Below are 15,777 nucleotides of genomic sequence, written 5' to 3' on the forward strand. Positions count from 1 at the left end.
TTTCAATGTGATTGGCACATTGGGAAGAATCCCTAAAGGTCGACTGGTTCCTTTATCAAAGCCTGTCAGATTTCTCATTTCAGGCAAAAGCGCTGGCGAACCAAGCGCTTTCCAAGCAATAGAGGAAAGGATACTCACAGATGCCCCCTCATCAATGATGGTGCCAGCCATTACCATTTTGTATATTTGAACGATAATTCTGAATGGTATGCTTGCTGGCAACCGGGGTCTGCCTAGTTGATTCCAGTCGAAGGATACAACTAGGTTGCTTGGTGGTGGGACCGAATAGACGGTCGGGTATGACTCTAACGAAGTTCCTTCTTGCGATAAAGGAATGGGCAAATTTCCCCTTGTTCATTGGAGTTTGTGTTGATGAAGAGAATTTGGACGGTGTCATCTTTATTCTCTTCTATGATGGTATCATTCGAAGATAGAACCTCTGAAGGCAAGACCGGGTCAACTGCCACCTTGACCTTTTGACTTTCGTCAGGTATGGATTCGGACGGTTCATCCTCAATGATAGGTGCTTCGGCTGACCACCTGAGCGGGCCATCCGGGTTCTCAACTGGTGAAGGACTTGGCATGAGTTTTTGATATCCAGGAGGAAGTTGCGCTAGTAAAACCGGGCGATCTTCCAAAACTCTTTTAGCCTCATCTAAGAAGGGACAACGGTGGATGGCATGGTCGCCTTCACATAGTTTGCAGGGAAATCTAGCTTTCCCTCTCTGTCCTGTAGCTTCACTTTCACTAGTTGACGGTGTGCTATCAACATGGCTATCAGAGGTTGACGCCACCGAATTGTGCAAACGAGGAGACCATTCCCTTAGTATCCGAGGGATGCAGGGAAAATCTCTGTGGAAGTGGTCTCCCTTGCATATGACACATGGCGATTTAGGCCTAGTCAGTGTTGTGTGTGGATTTTTGTCAGACGACACTTGTTTGCCCCCAGTCGCTTTTGGCTCCTTCTTCTTCTTCTCTTTCTTCTTCTTTTCCTTCTTCTCCTTAGGAACTTGGTTTTTCATTTTACCAGTTCCGTCAAGTGAAGAGGAAGGAGGAGAGGAAAAATTAGATGAGGTAGAAGGCTGGTGGGTAACTCTGGTCTGGTCTAACTGTTGATTCGACTATTCAGGAATAGTGGTGTTCTGAATGACATTGGTTGAAAAGAGCCAGACCGGCAAGCCAATTGTCAGTCCTGGAAGTGATAATGTGGCCATATGGGGTGCACCAACATCTCTCCAAGAGGAGAAGGGACTAGGATTTCCACCAAGGGGAATTCCTTGGTTGGTGTGCTCCATTTTCTCAACCTAAAGATCAACGCAGGAAGAAGGGGTGATTGTTCCGTTTAAAATAAATTTTAACGACGCTTTAGACACAACTTGCTTTTTCAATTTTAAAGAGTCGAGAAAAAGCTAAAGATGACTCTAGTCTCCTTCGATGTTTTAACAAGCCCGAAGTGACAAATGCTCGGATGGACTTTTTCCGTTATAGAGTCTGAAAGAGGCCAAAAGGAACTGCTCTGGAGTTCTAGGTAGAGGGTGTGCCAAACTTTTCGCAAAACCGCAGAATACTTTTTAAGGTACGGGCGGTCAATCTTCCTGAATGCTGTGTTCAGTGCATTGCGATCAGTAGGGCGGCGGACACGGCTTCCTAAGGATAAAGGTTTTATGCCTAAAGGGGTCTCCCAATATATACCCGACGGTACGTGGGAGCACAATCCTTACTGGCGCTATCGTCCCTCAGGAGGAATCACCCACCATCAGCGAGATCGACAGTCACCAGGCTTTACGACGCCGGAACACGTCTCTAGCCTAGACCTCTATGTTGTGCGTTAAGTTACAAAGCGTTGTTATGTTCATTCAATCTATTTTAGGTTGATCTTTTTAGAAGTTTGCCTTTTTGGATCACCACGAGATGTATGATACAATTCCTAAATGCAGTCTAAAGATGATAAGCAAGCTTTTATATCTTTTCAACAATGAAAATCCTAGCTACAAAGGGAAAAGAAAGACACCATCTTTTCTCAAAGAGCAATCGGCACACTCTAATGCACTTTTCCTAAATCAAGCATGCAAACTATCAAGATGCAAATGCACAATGCAGGTGTTTGTTTTCTGCTTTCTTAATATTGATGCCTAAAAAGAAAGCTCTTTGTACGACTTTGAATTTGCTTTTAAATGACAAATACAAACAAGTTTACTTTTTCGAAATCAGAAAGGGTAGAAGAGAATACAACACTTTACGACTTTCAAAATGAACACTTGTTTCGACACTTAAAAGAGACAAACTCAAACCAAAAGCAAAAGTAAATGTATAATCAACTATAAACAGCCAATGAACTCTCTCCTAAGATCACAAGCAACGGATCTGAATCAAGGGCTATAGGATGATTATTTCACTCTTGCAAAGGAAAACTGTAAATGACGCCACAAACACATAAAAACACTCACAGTCTTTTTGTACAAAAGGAGGCGGAATTTAAGCAGAGAAAAGGAGTTATCAGACAGGTACCTATGCTGGTTACAGGCTACAAAAATCAGAGATCAAAACAAGGCAAAACAGAGCAGAGAACCCCAGCTGCACAAGGCCTAACTGTATCAACGCACCCTCAACACAGAGGTTTTGACATTCAGCGTAGGTAGCCTTCACGGGACCTGCGTTGAAATGCAGAACCTCTTCACAGAGTCTGCGCTGAAGGAGAAACGAGAGTTCCTCACTGGGTTCTGGGTCACAGTTTGCTGATTAATCTATGGTTTCAGGCCAAATAAAAGCAACAAGCAAGGTAGAATCAAAGGGATGCTTTGAGGGAGGACTAAGATCTATCACAAAGGATCATCAAATCATTTGTGAGTCCATTATTCAGATCATAGACAAATCCAGTGATTGGATCAAAGCAGCAGCTGTCTACTTTGCATCTGAGAATAGCAGATGCAGTTCGATTGTTGTTGTTGAGTCTATGAAACAAACAATGATAGAGACACAAGTAAAATGACTAAACAGATCTCCCCAGCGGAGTCGCCAATTTGTTGTGGGGAAAAATGCCTATGCAGGTCGATCCTATCCACCTAAGGTGTGACAGTACCTTAGCAACAAACAGACACAGCTATTCTGGTATTCTTTCTTTATGAATTAAGAATGAAGAGAGATGGATGGACTAACCAGTGTATTCCGTTTGTCCCTCGATCCGGTTTCTCTTCTCTTTGAGAGTTCCTAGCTACTTGCCCTCTTGCTCGCCCAGCTTCAACAGGTCCCTGCAAGATCACAAGAAGAGAACACTACACAAAGACATAGATTCATATTCATAACTAGTTCAGGATTAGAAATAAACTAAACATACTAATGCAATCATACATCAAAGATACATCAGTATATAGGAGAAACCAAGATAGCTTTATTGATGAATAACAAGGTTCAGGAGGAGATACAACCAAGAGAGTTCCAATCCAGCATCTCCTTCCCAGCAAATGAAATTCCTATCTTCACCTCCCTTCAAAGCATTAAGCACCCAATGATTCCAGTCTCAAACCAACAGCAATTCTTTGCAACAACAAAATTCCAGCCTCCTGGATCTCATGGAAGAGAGATCCATATATAGATGTTTGGAGAGAGGATGAGTCAGCTTGAGATCTGACTAGTGTCCTCTCCCTCTGTCAGTTCTTGCTTCCACTTGGAGACTAAGAGCCTCTTACTCATCACTAGTCGAATTCATTGAGGCAAGTGTCATTGGAGAAGATTCTGGAAGCTTCCAGGGTCTTTTCCACCTCGTTGAATGAACTTGCCATTTGTCACTTCCCGCTCAGCGCACCCTGGTAGTGCTTCTACCTACGTTGCAGTGCACCTAGCCAGTGTAATCTCTGCATTTCAGCGCAGACAGCTAGTGGAGCCTCTGAATTGATCCTGAATTGACTTGTTTTTGAGCAGTTTCTGGTGGAGAACTTCTGTGAATTGCTGTGATTTGTTAGGCTTGTTCCTCTACGGGTAGGAACAACATGTTTAGGGACTTTGGATCCCTTAGATTATGGACATTTCATGCTTATAGCTGTAAGGCACAAAAATGTCTATAACACATGGTGCTATGTACATGATGGATATGTGATGTTGTGTGCTGGTGGTCTTGTGTACATGTCATCCATGTGGTGCTGTGTACATGTGGTGTCATGTACTTTTCGTGCATGTGGTGTTGTGTACATTTAGTGTTGTGTACACATTGTGTAGGTGGTTCTGTGTACATGTGGTATTGTGTGCATGTCATACATGCTTTGTTGTGGGCGTGTGGTACTATGCATGTGCATTGTGTAGTTGTAGTATCGTGACATGTGTATTCATTGTGTTGTACTCTATGTATTACATGTATTACGTTGTGTTGTACGCTAGGTGTAGGTACATGTATTGTGAGGTTTTGAATATTGGGTATAGATGTATGTGTTGTGTTGTACATCGGGCATAGGTGCATCTGTTGTGTTGTGATGTACATTTTGTATGTGTACATGATTGAGGAAAAGAAAAGGCAATGGGTGTTGCTGGTTGTGGAAACTGATCCAGTGTGTGTGAAAAAAGGACAAAGGACAAAGGTAGAAGCTAAGGATTGATTGAAGGATAAATATCAATATTTTAGTTAGTTTTAATTATGCATGTGATCTATGATTCTGGTTTATGATGATTTAATGTGTTCTATTACTCTGATTTATGATAGTTACATGTTATATATGATTTTGATCTATGATGGTTGTGTTTTGAGCTAACCATATGTGATATGTTTATACATGATGATGTGGTCAAAAACTAGTTTGACTTGTTGTGATAGGAGGTGATCATAATTGGAACTGTACCTTATTGATGAGCTACCAATAAGGTATGATGTGAATTTATTTCAATTTATTTTAAATCTAATGGAAGTTATGTGCTTGGTACAGGAAGCATAGAGATGCCCAGTTGGGTGGTTGAAATTGATTGCAAGGATTAGTAGCAACAATAGAAGGAATTCGAACAGGCAACAATATGTTGGTAAAGAACTTCAAGAGCAGGGTATTGTGGGACACTGGTGGCCAATAGTGTCCATTGATTTCCATGAGCATGCTATGATCGATATGATGGTTTTGAGGCAGTTATATGCCTTGGTTATTGACCTTTTGATGTGAGGAAGCCTTGCCAAGGGATGGATTGCCTGGGATAGGGGACGTTGGGGACTTTTGAAGGTAAGTGGATGCACGGAAGCCGGAGGCACTGTGTAGCAGAGAAGGAAGGTCAAGGATGGATTTTTTTTGTCATTAACATTGTCAAATTGAATCATATGCACATTGGGAGTGTTACTTGGAACAATGATCTGGTAACTGTTCACTAAGAGGACTGTTATAGCTCCAAATCTCACTCTTATGGTTTGTGATGCTGCACTCATGGCCCAGGGCAACCCCTCCTTCCAGACCTGGTCCAAAAATTTTAAAAACAATGTTTTATCCCTTATATGCGACATTGCCCTGAGTTAAACGTGTGTATACGCAGGTAGGCATATACCCAACCCGCGTATATGTATTAAAACACTTAAAAAATATAAAACTCCTTAATTTCGGGCGGAGATTGCGGGTTTTACCTGCTGATCACCTGTTAGTGCCCGTGGCCCAACTATTCCCAACCAATTCCCAACTAGAAAACTACCTTGGGAGAAGTATAAAAAGGCTTCAATGGGAAGGCCTAAGGGAGGAGAGAAGAGAGAGAAAGGTTATTATGCTGAGATTTCCCTAACCAGGTCTGAAGATCCTTGTGCCTCCTGCACTTCCCCCATTTTTATAGGAAACCCTTGTTTCCTTATGCGATGATGTCCATTTGCTACTTATGATATCATGGAGTAAGTCATGGAAGGAGTTTGTTAAAGGCTTGAGACTAGACGAATCCGGAGGACGGTTCCGCTTGGAGCCTGCGAAAGGACGACTCAGGTGAAATTGTTCCTTTCTGTACTTTATTTGTCTATAATAAAATAAACACATGTCTTTGTTCCTGATATAAATCTTCATCATGTTTATGATATTCATGTTAGAATTCATATGTGAATGGTTGTTTAATTTCATAACTAACTACCTTTCTTTATAATATGAAGATGGTTTCTTTATAATGTTTAGTCCATATACTGCTGTACTTTCTTGAATTGGTTGTTTTGCAGGTCAAAGGAGCAAAAGGAACTCTAGGAAGGGTTTGGACCCTAGAAGGACCTTCTCAAACGTAGGACCTCAGGTATGCCCCTAATCATAGAATTTGCTTATATTAGCATAATGGCTGTGTGGAATGTGTGTTTCTCTATATAGACCACTTTTAGTCTGCTAGGGTATCAGCCCAAGACCCTAGGGGAACTTTTCCCTTAACAAGGACAACAAGACATGATTGTAGCATTGGACATTGGATGCATCTTTGACTTTAGCAATGGATTATAGACTTCATGGGAAGGAGGTGAATCCGAATATTTCTTTTGAGGTTGGAGGTGTGAGCCTCTAGATTCCCTTGTTGCGGATGCAAGAACCGTATCCTTTTATTTGTTGGTTGAGAAAATGTGCATAATATATGTGTATTATTGTAAATATTGTATTGAGTTGGATTTATAATGCTCCATAGACAATATAGTTATTTTCTGGTTGAAGCAAATGTGTAAGAGCCTTGGTAAAAAATGCCTGTAAAAAATAATAAAGGTAAAATAAGACCTTGGTCATGGGACACATATTCCAAGCTCAATGTTGGGAAAAATCTAAGTGATGGGGATCACTTATAATTAATTAGTAGCTAAGGAAATTGGAAAAGCAATGGCTAAGGATTTGGAAAGTAAAAGTTGCATTTATTGGCATTTATTTATGAAAATAATGGAAAATAGGAGAAAAGGAAGGTGAAAGGTCACGTATTTCATGTGAGGTGGAAAATGAAAGAAAATACTAGAAAATGAAGAAAATAGAGGCCTCATTAATAAAAAGGCTTATGAGGATTAGTTCACAGACTTTTGCCAATTTTAGCTTGGAGCCCTCTCTCATACTCTTGGACACTTAGAGTTTCTTGGAGCAATCTTGGAGGAGTGTGGTATACTTGGAGTTTTGGAGCAAGAAGGCAAAGGAAATGTAGGAAAGCACAAGAGGGCATCAAGATCAACAACTACAATGAGTTTTCTTGCAAGTGTCAAGTTGCATTTATGATTTCCTTACTATTTTTGGCATGCATGGCACATGCATGTAGTTTCTTGGTTATGATATATTATTAGCATGGAGGATTCCCTAGATTGACAGTGGTTTTGCCTACCCTTTCCATTTCCTAGATAGCCATGGTATTGTGGGTTTTACTTTTGTACTCTGACTAGTTCTCATGTTCCTTTAGTTGTGGGTTGAGTTATTAGTTCTTGGAAGCCTTGGTTGGACAAACACCATGGAAGTCCTATAATAGCTTGGATTGAGTTACTAGTCCTTGAAGCCATGGTTGGAAAAACACTCTCAAGCCCTTGGTGGGTTGAGTTAGTAGTCCTAGAAGCCCTGGTCTGACAAACACTCTAGAAGCCTAACCACAACTGTGGGTTGAATTACTAGTCCTGGAAGTCCTAGTTGGAACAAACACTCTGGAGCCCTCGATAGATTAGGTAGAGACCAATCTGGTGATGGTTAGTGATGTCCGATGTGAGGTGGAATCACTCATTGAGGGTTGAGGTGGTTTGGCCTCTGGAAGCCATGGTTGGGTTTTGTTGGATGTATTTCATGAGATCCCATATTCTTGCTTGGAATACCGCATGGGGGTGATTGGCTGAAGTGAGTTTTGGCTCAGCCCAATATATGGTCAGGTGGTACATGGAACTCCCATACCAGGTTGGTTTTTGCATTCATTAATAAGTGTTTCTCTCCTTGGTATTTTATGACAAAATGTAGTGGATTATATGTGTCATTTATGGTTGATGTATCCTCATTATTTTTTTTGTTTATTTTCTGGTTATATGTTGGGTTATGTGAGGTACCCTAGCTATGACTCTCGCTCCTGATTTGATAAGTAAATTGAATGGTTCATGGATGCATGAGATACTGAATTATTGTTGCAACTAAATAGTGAGGGTTTGGAAACTTCTTGGTGACCCTCAGATGAAAAGTATTAGTTTGTGATCAAATAAAACTAATAAATCATGATGTTGCGACCAGAGGGTATGCCACTCTAAATTGTAGGTCACAAGGTTGAAATTTAGATAGGTTGCAAAATCGCAATTTAGATTAGATCACAAAATTTTATATTAGGTCATAAGGTTGCAATGTTGCAAGGTCACAAGTTTTCAAGGTCGAGAGGTCGCAAGGTTGATAGGTTACAAGGTCACAAGGTCGCGAGGTCGCATGGTCACGAGGTTGCAAGGTCGTGAGTTCGTAAGGTTATGAGGTCGTAAGGTCACACACTTAGAGTCTCAAATAATTTAAACCTGCAACCTTAAGCAAAGGTCAAGTTTGGAGCTTGTCCGGTGGAAGAGTAGAATAAGATGAGCAAGTTAGAGTCCATTTCCTTAAGGTCACCTAGGAGGCTGAGTCATATCATAGTAAATCTTCATCACATGTTTATCCTGGTTGGCTAATTAGTTGGGTAGATGTGGGAGGAGGGTGTTATAGAGTGGTATCAGAGCATGGTTCACCCCTCGGATTGGATGGGAGGTTTGTTGGTCATGTATACATGTCGAATTGAATATGTTTTCTTGTGCTTATGGTCTATGTATTTGTTATGAATGCATGTCGATTGTGCATTGGTCATGTGTGTCAATGCTTATATGTTTTTATGCATACATTGACTAGGTAATGGCTAAAATGATGCTTATATGTTGACATGATTATATTTACATATGTATTTTGCTAATCTGGTTGGTCTTATAGATGAGATATCCTCCCTGAACTCTACTAAGGTACATTGGTTTGTTTATGATTTGGTTTAGCTGACATAATATACCTTGCAGGAAGAAGAGATCAAAGATGACTAGTAAGATGGTAGACTACATTTCACGAGACTCTCCCTATGGACCAGATGAGCAGCGTGGTGTTGGGCACTCTTCTGACTTAGCAGACACATTCAGAAGCTTGAAGGAAGAAATAAGGAGTTGCAAAGAATATTGTGACATAATCATGCAGGCATAGGAGAAATAAGAAGAAGTTAATGCAGTAATCCTATAGAGTTTGTCATAATTGTAGAGATAGGGACCACTTCTGATCAACCATTAGGAGGAGGATAGGACTAGTGGGGCATATGGCAGTAGTTCTCATAGTGGGAACATGTCAGATAGAGATGACACGATCTAAGATGGTAGGTTCTTGGATACTCTGGTAAGGAGAGGTAATGGACACATTTTATTCTAGTTTTGATTCTGATAGGTATCATGATCAACATCGTTATCATCCTTACAGGAATGGCATGGGATATTTACGGAATGATTTCAAGAAAGAAAAGCCACCTACATTCTATGGAGAAATGAAGAAATCATAAGATGCAGAACCATGGTTACTTGGGATGAATAAATTATTTAGATTGCATGATTACTGAGAGAACATGAAATTCAGAATAGCTACATTCTTTTGTAAAGGTAAAGTAGAAATTTGGTCGGAATATGTAAAGAATGTCAGAGATATTTATGAGGAGGATTTAACTTGGAGTGAATTTGAGAGGCTGTTCAGAATGAAGTATCTATCAGATAGATATTACGATGACAAGGAAAAAGAGTTCTATGAACTAAAGATAGGATCTATGACCGATGAGGAATAGACTAGAAGATTTATGGAGTTGTAGAGATATGTTCCTTATCTCAAGGAGGAGAAGGACAAGATTCAAAGATTCATCATTTACCGGTAGCATTCAAGGATATGATTGAGTTCAACGAGCCTAGATCATTGGAGGAGGCCATCCCAAAGCTAAAGCATTGTTATGAGAAATAAAAGCACAGATTTGAGACTAAGTAGGATTGGAAAGGTAAGAATAAGAATAAAAGGAAATGGGATAAGAAGAAAATAAGGCCTTATGACATAGGTAACAAAGAGAATGAAGCATTACACAAGAAGTTCAATGCATCTGACAGAGGGCAGGGATTTCAGATTGAGGAGCAGAAAAAGGGTGATGATAGGAAGCCTTTACAGTGTTGGACATGTGGCAAGGATCATCGTTGGAGATATTGTCCACAACATCAGGGTGGTAGACTGAATATCTACAGTGCTCAAGAGGAAAAAACAGTGGCGGATGTTAGGTAGATTGTTCCTCAGATTTATGCAGTGTTGGATAACACATATGAAAATCATCATGAATCTATTATCAAAATGGACGGTAAGCTTTGTGATCAAGTTGTTTCTATTTTTATTGACCCTGGATCTAATTATAGTTATGTTAATCTTGACCTAATGGATAAGTGTGGTTTGAATAAAGAAGTGCATGCAGAATATTTGTTAGTTTAGTTTACTAAGAGTAAAAAGAAGCAAGTTCATCATTGGGTAAGAGCTTGCGCATTTGAGTTGAATGGTATGTATACATCAACACATTTGAATGTATTACCATTGGGTTTATATAGTATGCTTTTGGGTATGGACTAGTTGTATCTTCATAGAACCAAGGTGGACTGTTATGAAAAATCTATTGTGTGCTTGGATGACATTGGGGAACAAAGAGTCTTGTAGGGTAATAGGAAGACAACATTAGTTAGAATGGTGACAACTATGTAGGCAAAGAGTAGTCGCAGGACAGGGTGTATGTTATTTGCAGTGCATATTTCTATTGATAAAGGTAATGAAGTTGAGGATGCAAATGTTTTTAGGAGGTACCCGGTTTTACAATAGTTTTAAGATGTATATCCCGTAGATATTTTAGAGTTTTCCCCTCACAGGGAGGTGGATTCTTGTATTGAGTTGGTACCACGGGAAACACCAACATCCAAGTCACCATACATGATGAGCACACCAAAGTTAATAGAGCTGAAGTTGCAGTTGAAGGAAATGCTTGAAAATGGATACATTAGGCCAAGTGTATCACCTTGGGGTGCACCAGTGTCATTTGTAATAAGAAGGATGATACTGTTAGGTTATTCATCGATTACAAACAGATTAACAAGGTGACCATCAACAAAAGGTATTTGTTGCCAAGGATTAATTACTTGTTTGATGAATTGAAGGGAGTAGTAGTGTTCTCGAAGATTGATCTGAGATCTAGATATCATCAGGTACGCATCAAAGAAGAGGATATTTACAAGATAAATTTATGGACCAGGTACATGCACTATGAGTTTGTTGTAGTTCCTTTTGGTTTGACTACTTCTCCACCTCCATTCATGTGCTTGATGAATGGTGTGTTGTGTCCTTATCTGTACAACTTTGTTATTGTATTCATTGATGATATATTTCTATATTTTATGAATGAGGAAGAGCATGATGAAAACTTAGCAGTAGTGTTGAGATTGCTAAGAGAGCATCAATTGTATGCTAAGCTTAGCAAATTCAATTTCTTTCAGATAGAGGTACATTACTTGGGGCATGTAATTTCCAAGGAAGGAATGGTAGTGGATCCAGAGAAGATAATGGTTATCATGGAATGGGTAGCTCCTAGAAATGTGGATGAGGCAATATTGGTCATGGGATTTGTAGGTTATTATAGGAGGCTCATTAGGAACTTCTCTCATGTTGTTTACATGATCACATCGTTGCAAAGGAAATGTAATAAGTTTGAATGAACATAGGAATGTGCAGCAAGTTTCAAACATTTGAAGTAGTTGTTAACGAATACTCCAGTTTTAGAGATTGCAGATATGAACAAAGAATTCTTGGTATGCATAGATGAATACAAGAGATGACTTGGTGGAGTTCTTATGCAGGAAGGACATGTGGTATGCTATGAATCAAGGAAACTAAATGAACACGAGTAGAATTATCTGACACATGATCTTGATTTGAAAACGATCATCCATGCATTGAAGATGTGGAGGCATTATTTTCTGGGTAGGAGGTTTGTATTAATGAGCGATCGCAATGGATTAAGTTATCTATTTGACCAACCGAATCTAAATGCTAGACAAGCTATATGGTTGGCCACAATCAACAAGTTCGACTTTGAGATCAACTACATTAAAGGTAAAGAGAATAGGGTTACAGAAGCTCTTAGTAGGCAGATGCAGGTGAACCACATAGTAGCTATGAGCTCCTATGGGATAGATTTACAGGCTCAGATCTTATAGGCAAGTTATCAAGATAATAGGTACATGGAGCTTAGGCATAGGTTACAATAGAGTACAAGTACATGTATAGGTACAGGTGCACTATATGTGGACTATCATCTCACAAAAGATGGTTTGGTCAGATTTAGGGATAGATAATGTTCCAGATGGTAGCAAGCTCAAGAATCTTATCTTGAGGAAGTTTCATGAAAAACCTTATTCAGGTCACCCAGGTTATCAGAAGACACTGACAATAGTGAAACAATTTTACTATTGGCCGGATTTGAAGAGAGATGTAGTAGAGTTTGTGGTTAGGTGCTTGGATTTTCAATAGGTAAAGGCAAAGTGGAAGCATCCAAGTTGACTACTACATCCGATTCTGATTCTAGAATGGAAATGGGAGGTCATTTCCATGGAATTTATCACAGGTTTTCCGAGGACATTTTGGCAGCATGATTCCATCATGGTTGTGGTGGAGAGGTTGAAAAAGGTAGCGCACTTCATTCCGATGAAGTCTTCATACTCAGGAAACAATTTAAAATAGGTCTTCATTAGGGATGTGGTGAGATTGCATTGTGTTCCATAGAATATTGTGTCACATAGGGATGCGAAGTTCACTTCCAAGTTTTGGAAGGAGATTTTTGCAGGTTTGGGTATAGAGTTGGCCTTCAGAACAACTTATCACCCAAAGACAGATGGATAGACAGAGAGGGTCAACAAGATATTTGAGGACATGTTGAGGTTGTATGTGATGAATCAACAATGAAAGTGGGAATAGTATCTTTGACTTCTAGTGTTTGCTTACAATAATGGGTATCAGGAATCTTTTAGGATAAGTCTGTTTGAGGCACTTTATGGGTGGAATTGTAATACTCCTATTAGTTGGAGTGATCCGGTTAATAGGGTATTGATTGGACCGGGAACGTTAGCATAAATGGAACAAGAAATGTAGATAATCAAGAAGAATTTGAAAGCACCATGGGATAAGAAGAATATATATGAAGATAGGAACAAGTTGTTTAAGGAGTTTTAGGTTGAGAAGCATGTGTACATGCACATCAAGCTGAAGAATAGCTCCTTACGGATTGGATCGTGTGCCAAGATGGAAACCCAATTTTGTGGACCTTTTAGGATTCTTGAGATGATTGGGATAGTAGCCTATCAAATTGTACTGCCTATGACAGTGAAATTCCATGATGTTTTCCATGTGTCATTTCTTAAAAAGCATGTTAAAGATGTTGATCATGTGATTGATTGGTCTGTATTATAGGTGGATCCATAAGGATAATTTCAGCCAAAACCTCAGTGCATTTTTTGCAAAGAAAGATGTTCATGCTCTAGAACTGAGCAATCGATTAGGTTAAAGTGCAATGGAAGCACTTTGGGCTCAATGAAGCTACATGCAAGATGGCGGATCAGATGTGGGCTATGTATCCTTCTCTATTCGTTGTTGAGAGAATGTTTTGGTATATGTTTCGGTATCTTTTTTGGTATGATGTTTTAGTATATGCACATATGTATATGGATGTAAATACCTCCATGAGCTATGTTATAAATCTCCAATAATTGGTATGGGTTTCATGTCATTATGGTTTTCATGTTGTTATGTTGTCATGTTGGTTTGCTTCTCAACATGTTCATCATTATAAATATTGCATCGAGCTAAGTTATAAAGCTCCATGGGCAGTATGTTTTTGTTACAACAATCTTGTTGGTTGTAGGTGTCATTGAATACCGAGGACAATTTTCCCCCAAGGTGGAGGGTTTTATAACAACCCTGGTAAAAAATCCATGTAAAAATTAATAAAGGTAAAATAAGACCTCGGTCATGGGACACATATTCCAAGTTGAATGTTGGGAAAAAACAAAGTGGGGGTCACTTATGATTAATTAGTGGCTAACGAAATTGGCAAAGGAAATGGATAAGGCTTTGGAAAGGAAAAGTGGAATTTATTGGTATCTATTTATGACAATAATGGGAAATAGGAGAAAAGGAAGGTTAAAGGTTACATATTTCATGTGAAGAGGAAAATTAAGTAAAATAATGGAAAATGAAGAAAATAGAGGCCTCATTAATAAAAAGGCTTCTGAGGATTAGTTCACAAAATTTTGCCAGTTTTAGCTTGGAGATCTCTCTCTATTCTCTCTCTCTCTCATATTTTTGGACACTTAGGGTTTCTTGGATCACTCTTGGAGGAGTGTGGCATACTTGGTGTTTTGGAGCAAGAAGGAAAAGGAAAAGTAGGAAAGCTTAAGAGAACATTAGGATCAACAACTACAATTATTTTTTCTTGCAGGTACCGAGTTGCATGTATGGTTTCCTTAGTAGTTTTGGCATGCATGGCACATGCATGTGGTTTCTTGGTTATGATCTATCATTGGCATGGAGGATTACCTGGATTAATAGTGTTTTTGCCTAGCATTTCCATTTCCTCGATAGCCATGGTGTCGTGGGTTTTACTTTTGTTTTTTGTTTGGTTCTCATGTTTCTTTGGTTGTGGGTTGAGTTATTAGTTCTTGGAAGCCTTGGTTGGAAAAACACATTGGAAGCTCTAGAACATCTTGGGTTGAGTTACTAGTCTTGGAAGCCTTGGTTGGAAAAATTCTCTAGATCCCTTGGTGAGTTGAGTTACTAGTCGTGGAAGCCCTGGTTAGATAAAAACTCTAGAAGCCCAACAAAATTTGTGTTATGCAACCAACTCACAAAATAGAAGAAGAGATAGATCAACAACTTCAAAATTAGGCTCTTTGAGGGGGAAGCCTATTTTACATTATACAAACGAATAATTATTCGATGATACAAATGACAAGACCTCCTTTTTATATATATGAGTCGAAGGGGTCACAATATAATGAGACTCTACATAACAATAATATTGTAAGGGAAAAACAATAATAATAGTGGGTTGCTATGGGGCACAATAATAACAATATGGGGACTACATAGGCACAACAATATAATAACGGGGTTACACCAATAACAATAAGGGGCTACACTAGTAGTATAGAGACCTAACATGCCCCTCTCCTTAAAAAAAGTGTTGTCCTCAATGCTTGAGTAGTTTTGGATGCTTCTGTATAAAATTATCATCCTCCCATGTGAAATCTTCAGTGAGTAAGTTCTTCCACTTGATGAGATACTCTCAAGTTGATCGATTTCGTAGTTGTTGGGTTCTTGTTTCCATGAAAACTTTAGGTTACAATATGATTTTTCATTCCTTATAAAATTCTGACAATATTTTTTTGAACTGGGAGCTTGTCACCTATAACCATTTTTAAGCATGAAACATGGAGAACTGGGTGCACTCGAGAAGATGCAGGAAGCTCCAATTTGTATAACATAGTACCAATCTATTGAAACACCTTGTAAGGACCATAGTACTTTGGTGACAATTTATTATCCATGTTAGCTTGCTTGAGGGACATTTGTTTGTATGGTTGTAGCCGTAAAAATACCCAGTCGCCTAAATCAAAATGCCTTTCACTACGACGTTGATCTGTCTGTTGTTTCATTCGATCCTATGCTAAAGTGAGGTTATCCTTTCAGAGTTGGAGAACTTGTTGTTGTTTCTCGGTGTGATATTCCACTACTTGAACCTTAGAATGATTGTCCAAGG

The sequence above is a fragment of the Pinus tabuliformis genome, chromosome 4_2 (assembly GCF_031772625.1).
Source record: "Pinus tabuliformis cultivar Carrire ecotype Pingquan chromosome 4_2, CPIR1, whole genome shotgun sequence".
Lineage (NCBI taxonomy): Eukaryota > Viridiplantae > Streptophyta > Pinopsida > Pinales > Pinaceae > Pinus > Pinus tabuliformis.